We start from the raw sequence: 8,476 nt of genomic DNA, 5'->3' as shown, positions 1-8,476 counted from the left end.
GTGATTAAGGAGCCCAAGAAAGTAAAATCTCTCACTGCCTCCATTTCTTCCCCTTCTATTAGCCAGGAGGTGATGGGACCAGTGGCCATGATCTTGGTTTTTTTGACAATAAAATAAAATAAAATACCAATGCAATTAAATACAATAAAATTATGCAATTAAATGCAATTAAATGCAATTAAATGCAATTAAATGCAATAAAATACCAATGCAATTAAAAGGTGTATTCAAAACCAAAATAAAACAGATTAACAAAATCATAACTAGATAAAATTAAGGCGTATTAAAAGTCTGGTGGAACAAAAATGTCCTTACCTGCTTTTCCCCAAATGGCCCTGTCTTACATCTCCATTAATTGCACCCACCTTAGTTGCAGAATGCAGAGCAAGACCTCAGAAGATGACCACAGTTGACCTCAGAAGATGACCACAGTTGACAGGCAGGTTCATGGAGGAAGAGGCAGCCCTCTAAAATAGCCTAATCTCAAGCCTTTTAGGGCTTTATAGATAATAAGCAGCACTTTGAATTTAAGATGATGCAGCCAAAATAAAAAGGCCTGGCTGGATACAGGACTTTCTAAGCAGTTACCACAAGTTACATTCAAATGACAACCCGGGTAATCAACAGGATCCGTGCGCTTCATTCATCTGACAGTCTCGGTGAACAATGCAGTGGACTTTGTCAATTACCACCACCAGAGACCACTGTGTAAGGAAAACCTTTCTGGATGCTTCATCTGATAAGCGTTTCCTGCTTAGGGAATTACGGCAGACCAGGTTTCCCATAATGCAGGAGTGTGGGAGTGATCCTAGAACTCCCTTATAAAACAACAAAGCATTTACAAACTATTTTATACATAGTTTCATTCAGATACACATGTTTTTTCCTTAGAAAACAAGTCTGATTAATTGTTTCCGGTTCCGATAGAAAGTGTCAATATCCCGCTATGGGACTTGCTCCATCGACACAGAGGGGGTTCCATTCATAGAAACAGCGGTATTGCCTGCTAGTTGTGTTGAGCGGTTGCTAGGGGGGCAACAACTTTGACAGCGGAGCTTTGGGCAGGTCGTCCCTTTAAATTTTTAAATGTCTTACAGGTGTGAGCCCTTTATTGAGAGGGAATTTGAGTGGTTAAGGAGGGGCTTTGGGGTTCTTTTGGTGCAGGCATCCCCAAACTGTGGTCCTCCAGATGTTTTGGCCTACAACTCCCATGATCCCCAGCTAACAGGACCAGTGGTTGGGGAAGATGGGAATTGTAGTCCAAAACATCTGGAGGGCCGAAGTTTGGAGATGCCTGTTTTGATGTGTGTGATGTAGAGCATTGTGGAGATGTATCAAGGCACTTATGAACATGCATTGGTGACTATGAATGAAGAGGGGGGTAGCATTTATGGTCATGCCTGTGTATCAGAAAGAAACAAGACCCCTTTGAGGTGCTGATGCTGTGAATCCCTCCATCATAGGTTCAGATTGTATATTTGTGTAACTAAACCAGGCATCCCCAAACTGCAGCCCTCCAGATGTTTTGGCCTACAACTCCCATGATCCCTAGCTAACAGGACCAGTGGTCAGGGATGATGGGAATTGTAGTCCAAAACATCTGGAGGGCCGAAGTTTGGGGATGCCTGAACTAAACCATATATCAGAAAGACACTGCAGTCTCTGTTGTGCCTCCTTTCCAAAAGAAAAGACAAACCGTGTTTGTGTGTCTGGAACTCCTTGTAACTTGCACCACTCAGAGATTAGGGTGGCATGCAACAATACATTTTTATGGTACTGGGTAGAGAGGGACCTATAACTTGGTTTACATTGTCCCCTGTTGGTAAGCACAAATTGAAATCTGGACTGCAAAGTGGTTGGCTTGGCATGAATATGCTATTTAGCAATTCTGCTGGCACTTTGACAATCTGGAAAATCCAATATGTCTGTCAAAATAACTCATCAGAAAATATATCTAACGCTACCTGTTACATTGAGAGAATCAAGTGCTTTCTTGTCTTGAAGAAACCTAATATCAGGAAGCAACTTCAATGCCTGCCTGCCTGCCTGCCTGCTTGTCTTTCAGTGTGATCCTAAACATGCCTACTCAGAAGTAAGCCCCACTGGGTTCAGTCGTGCTCACTTCCAAGTGAGTGGCCATATGGTTGCAGCCTTGATACGTTATTTTCTTCACCCATCCTCCCTTGATTCCCTTTTCTTATCTCTGATCCCACCAGCCCAACCCCGCACCCCGTTGGTTCCCTCACCTAGTTCACCCGGCCTGTTATTTCTTTTGTCATTTCCACCTTTGAGCCTTTTGTGAGGGCGGCCCTCCTTTCACCCAATCACCTTATAAACAGGGCTACGTGAACCCTGTGCTAAAATGGAAAAACAGCAACAATGCACCCAGGCAGTCCAAACAAGCTAAACTTTGTGATTTAGGTACACACTGTAAATTGAGCACATTTGCCCCATTTCCCTTGTTTTACATAATTTATGATGCACTTTGGACAATTACTGTTATTATGCATAATTTATTCTGGTTTTGCTAGTCAGGGGCAGGAAGCTATAGATGCCTTTGACCACTGGGAAAGCCTGTTGGCAACTCCTTTGGGTTTTCAGCAGGCATGCAGTGACCCCACTTTCAATCGTCTTTACAGATATAAGGACTAGATCCATGCTCTCTCTCTTTTCTAACGTGAAAGCTGAGTTTTTCAGAGAGCTGGTTTCTATGCATGTAACATACAGTGGTACCTCAGTTTAAGTACACAATTGGTTGCGGAAGTCTATACTTAACCTGAAGCGTACTTAACCTGAAACAAACTTTCCCATTGAAAGTAATGGAAAGTGAATTAATCTGTTCCAGACGGGTCTGCGGAGTACTCAACCTGAAGCTTACTTAACCCGAAGTATGAGTGTAATTGGTTCTGGAAGTCCGTACTTAACCTGAAGCGTACTTAACCTGAAGCGAACTTTCCAATTGAAAGTAATGGAAAGTGGATTAATCCATTCCAGACGGGTCCGCAGAGTACTTAAACTGACAGTACTCAAACCGAGGTATGAATGTATACATCCTGTCCTCTTGTGTTTCATGGAGTCATGGCAAATGTGTGCTCTTCTTGGCCTTCTGTGGGGGCTTGCCACAGATTTACGTGCTCTGCGATATCTGCCACCACATGTCTCCCTGTCTTTCCCACCTCTCCTTTAGCATTTTTTTTGACCATGAGAAAAAGGTAGAGGAGTCTAGGTTGCCTCTGGGTATCCCACTCCCTCATCAAACTTTCTGAGGAGAATGTGATGGCTTATTGGGAATGAAGAACTGTTGGCTACCTTTTGTGCTCCACTTTCCCCCAGGACAGCTACATTCCATATAAATGATGTGTACAGTACTGAAGAATGAGTTACAGAAACAGTAGGGATGAATATCCTTGCTATTATTTTTACTTCATGGAGGGTGGGATGTGGGGGGGAAAGGCCAGTCTTTCTTTTCCTTATCCTCAATTTACACCTGTAGCTAATGTATTTTTTTTTAATTATTTGCAGAAAGACCTCCCTTTGCCCAGGAAAAGCAGTAGGTAAGTACAAGATTTCTGTATTTATAATAGACACATAGCAGAATGCCGTGAGAAAAAACTATTTCTTTGTAGCCAATTTTTATTTTTTGCTTCTGTGTGTGTATTATATGGGATATGTACTAACTACCCCTCTTGTAGACTGATTTAAATACCATTACCCCAGTGAGAAGGCTTCCAGCCTGGTGATGCTTTGTCTAACATCTCCTTATAATGTGAATTGTCTTGTCATGTTGCATATCCTTGGTGGTGAAGAGGAAATGTATGCACTCCGGGTAATGCACGCAGCATGGAGCTTTGAAGTGTTCGCTTCCACCAAACAGAGCGCCACTACAGGGAAGATAATTTCAGCAGCCTCCACACAGGGGCTGTCGTAATATTTTAAGCTGCTCTTCAAAGCTACTTCCCAACTTCAGTATTTTCTGCCATTTTGTCTCCTAGCCTGCCCATAAACCTCACATTGTAAATCCACCACCGGGCCATTTTGAACACTCATTCTGCATTGTGGACAAAGCCTCTTCTTTCTGCCCGTTTGCTTCTTAAAAGTATGCTTGCTCTGGCCAACAGGTAGTTTCCCTAGAAATCCACTCTATGAATAAAATAAGAGATTAGAAGCCAAAGGCTCCCACCATTAGCCCTTCAGAATTCCCTGCTGACAAATCTTGTTGCCTGATATTTGTTGCTGTGTGGTTGGCAACTGTGGGGCAAGAAAGGACCTCGAGGGAGGCGCAGGCTTGTCCAAGGAGACTCTGATTTACTGACTGCCAGGTGGCGCTGTGGTTAAACCACAGAGCCTAGGGCTTGCCAATCAGAAGGTCGGTGGTTCGAATCCCTGTGACGGGGTGAGCTCCCGTTGCTCGGTCCCAGCTCCTGCCAACCTAGCAGTTCGAAAGCACGTCAAAATGCAAGTAGATAAATAGGAACCGCTACAGCGGGAAGGTAAACGGCGTTTCCATGTGCTGCTCTGGTTTGCCAGAAGCGGCTTTGTCATGCTGGCCACATGACCTGGAAGCTGTACGCCGGCTCCCTCGGCCAATAATGCGAGATGAGCGCGCAACCCCAGAGTCGGTCACGACTGGACCTAATGGTCAGGGGTTCCTTTACCTTTATCTTTATGCCAGGATGCTAGGGTATTTGTCTGCAAAGTGATAACACAGAACTAGAATATGTGGTTATCCCGTTGGCTGGTTCTATCAAAGCATTCTGCACACATGAATGTTGACATACACAAAGCAGAACTGAGTTATCTTTCAGATGGAATATTCAACTTCCATGACTTTGCAGCTGCATATTTGTACCTGGAGTTCTCACAGTATTTGAAAGTTTGGCAGGAAAGTTCCCCAAGGTGTATGATTCAGTACTTCATAGTCCTCTGCAGTCTCAACATTTCTACAATCATATTTTAAGCAGAAATCAGTTTACCGAGGCCATAATTAATTCTGCAGTAAGGAAACAGTGGAGTATGGAAATTGTGGAATAGATATCCCCAGTGCTTTTTTCCTAAAAAAAATGTTTAGGGGTGCTCTCATTTTCCTACTCATATTGAAATACTGCCCCTCAATGAGGCCAAACTTAGATTCACAAAATGTTTAGGGGTATGCCTAACCCCAGAAAAAAAGCGCTGCATACCCCTTTATTTATGTGGATAAGCAGATAGTCAGAAGTACAGTACATGAAGAGGCAAGCCACTGTTTGGTTTCAAAAATGGCTTGCCTCATCAGGTGTTGGAACTGCTGCAGAATAAAATGTCAAAATAAGCTCTGACTGTGGTGTGTGGTTTCTTTTGCTTCATATTTTACTGTTTAGATTGTAGCCATAATGTTTTGCCTCCATAGAGGAATGTATAGGAGGATTACATGTGGGAATTATTTTTTCTGGAATTCCTAATTCACATAAAGGTACAGGAAAATTCTGCCCAGAAAACTAAATTCCTGCCAGTTCCTGCTGATGGACCTTCCCATGGCTCTTATATTTGAGTAGCAAAATGCCCCTTGAATTGTGGGTATGGCTAAGGTGTATCTGTGCAGGTGGCTGTTCATCTCTGTGCACCCACATTAATTCTTGACTTTGTGTTTTTACACTTAGCAAACACATATTGGTGTGTAGTATGTTGGGGAGTATGTATGTGCATACAAGTCTGAAATGAAGATGGGATCTGAAGTAATGGCTGTTGGTAGCAGCAAGTCACTGGTGGCTTGCCTGAAGTACGGCAAAGCAGTGATACAGACTAAGTCGAGCAAGCTATATTCTCCTTATTCATTTTCTAAGGCTTTCCAAACTTTTCAAGCTGGTAACACACTTTTTGGACATGCCACATTTCGCGACACAGCAGTTAATTTTCGCATCATTTCGTGGCATAGTTTACCAGCAAACTGGAAGTTAAACTAACCCTTTCCAGCCCCGGGAGGAGAACGGGGAGCCTTCATGTGACACACCTACACACTGCAGCCAACGCACTAATGTGTCACGATGCACAGTTCTGTTCTAAGGGTATTAAAGTGGGCTAAATAAAAAAATTGAAAATCATAAATTGAAAATCATAAGTTCCCCTAATATGTTCTGCTACCTTTAATGCCCTCTCAACTTTCTGGAGGCCCCTCTCTTGCACGGATGGTCAGAGAAGGAGGAGATGAGTAACGTCCCCACATATGTGTAGGACATTATTATATAATACTCCAAAGCAAAGCTTTTTTAATTTTTTAAAAAAATGATTAATATTTTTTTCAGCATTAACAAAATAAAAAACAAATAACAACATAAAAACCAAACTACAACATCATAGTAGCTGCCACTTTAGGCATACTGGAGATACATAGTCCAGTCATATTAAAGAAAAGCAGAACACACCAGAGTTTCACATTTATGTATATGTTACATGCACTTAAGACTCCAGACCATCAGCACAGACAAATATGGACTTCCAGGATGAATCAGCATCTTTTAGCCAATTGCCCATTGCATTGGCCTTGTGTTTCATCAGGCAGAATCTCAGTGTCTTGCACTGTAATCCATTCTCTCACAGGATATTATTGGGCAGTGTTCATGTTGTGTAATCAGTTTGTGCTTATTAGACCCAGAACTGTGTCCCAGCTTTGAATGGCATCTTTGCCTTAGGCCACTAAGGCTAATGGGGTCTAGAGAATGATGCTTCCCTCCTCACACACGCTGAATGTTCACTTCCCATTACAATTTCTGCTTGGATTCCAGTGCCGAGTCCAGTGCTCATTTCCCCAAAGCACTTCCAGCATGTCCTCGCTTGTAATGACACTGACGAGAAAGACAAAACTGCAGAGTACAGCAGGATATAAGCGCGTGAATATTAGGGATAGATGGGCTTTGTGTGTAGGGAAAGCTAGAAGAGAGCAGTTGCATTTCTGAGAACTCAGCAAAAAAATTAATGCATTCATTTCAAAGTATTTTTCTCTTAACCATGAGGACTAGAAACCAATGTTTTTTTTAAAACGAAGGCGGCAGTCACTTCCTGCATCTCATAGAATGCCCACACATGACAAGATGGCTTCAAGTCAAGCCAAAGTCCATGGCAAGGACCATGCCTTTCGGAAGTCTCCGTTCGTTGCTGGGAGTGTGTCTGTGTGACTATTGAAATTATTAAGTGATGATGGGTGGAATTCAACGTAGCACTTAGTGGGGTTTGCGCATGGGGAATGAGGTCAGCTTGTGCAACAGGACTTCTCCCTCCCCCGTGAAGCCCCTAAACCTGTTCTGAGAGTTCCCTTGACCCTCCAGAGCTGAATGCAGGGGGCACGGGGGAGGAGGGGCAGCGGCTGACTTTGGGGTCTCAAACGTCAGCGGTGCCACAAAAGTGACTCTGCCTCTCACCTTCCATTCTACAGTGTCACCTTGGTTTTAGAACAGCTTAGCTTATGAACAACTTGGAAACAGAATGCTGCAAACCCGAAAGTAGGTGTTTGTGAACTTTGCCTTGGAAGCGGAACATGTTCCGCTTCCTGTTGAATGTGCTCCGTTTGTAAACTGAGTCCCCAGCTGCTAATCAGAGGCTTCCTGTTGAGTCTGTCGGCTGTTGAGTCTTGAGCACCCATATGAGCACCCAAAGGTGATATTTGGAGCTTTGGTTTTTGCTATTTTTTGCGTTTTTGTTTGTGTGGCTTTTTCATTTTTTTGACTGTAACTTGTTCTTCATTTTATGGGACTGACTAGTGGCTTGTGACTTTGTTTTTGTGACTGTGGCTTGTGACTTCGTTTTTGTGACTTGTTTTTGTGACTGTGTGGAACCCAGTTCAGCTACTGATTGATTGGTTGTGTGACTGCAGAAATGGATAAAAGCCCCCCGTTCAAACAATGACCATCATCAGTGCACATGAGGGGGGAAATTACAATATTGTCTTATTTATTTTCTCGTACAGTACATTGATTATTGCTTTCATTTTATGGATCAGTGGTCTCATCAGATAGTAAAATTCATGTTAAATTGCTGTTTTAGGGGTTGTTCTTAAAAGTCTGGAACAGATTAATCCATTTTGCATTACTTTCTATGGGAAAGCACACCTTGCTTTTAGAAAGCTTTGGTTTTGGAACGCACTTCCAGAATGGATTAAGTTTGGGAACTAAGGTACGTCATAGTTATGGCAACTACTGTGGCTCCACACCCCGCCCCCCCCCAAACTTGCCTCTGGAGGAGGAAGTACTATCGCGCAATCAGACCACATTCTATGCATGCAACAACTTAACTGAATCCCACCTTTTACGTGTGTGTTTGTGTACACTTGCTAGAGCATTAATGCTACACATAGTTGTGCTTATTTGTATACCACCCTTCATCCAAAGATCATAGGGTGGTTCACAATATAAAAATAAAAAAACGAGAACACAAAATACAAACCAATAACCCCCCTCCCACAAACACATTTATTAGGCTGTAGAATGTTAAATCACCCATAATCCTG

General features: G+C 42.8%; 1 protein-coding gene across 1 annotated transcript in view; it reads left to right on the top strand.

The window, feature by feature from the left end:
- Positions 1 to 3,525: 3,525 nt before the first annotated feature.
- MAST1 (microtubule associated serine/threonine kinase 1) overlaps positions 3,526 to 8,476 on the top strand; it is a 72,669-nt gene continuing 67,718 nt past the window's right edge. Inside the window, exon 1 of the mRNA XM_035140889.2 lies at positions 3,526 to 3,554. The gene's annotated coding sequence lies outside the window, so the exon portion shown is untranslated. The remainder of the gene's footprint in view (positions 3,555 to 8,476) is intronic.

Source organism: Zootoca vivipara, chromosome 16 (genome assembly GCF_963506605.1).
Source record: "Zootoca vivipara chromosome 16, rZooViv1.1, whole genome shotgun sequence".
NCBI classification, from domain to species: Eukaryota; Metazoa; Chordata; class Lepidosauria; order Squamata; family Lacertidae; genus Zootoca; species Zootoca vivipara.
Note: the sequence above shows the minus strand (reverse complement) of the source record. Positions and strands in the feature narration are given on the sequence as shown.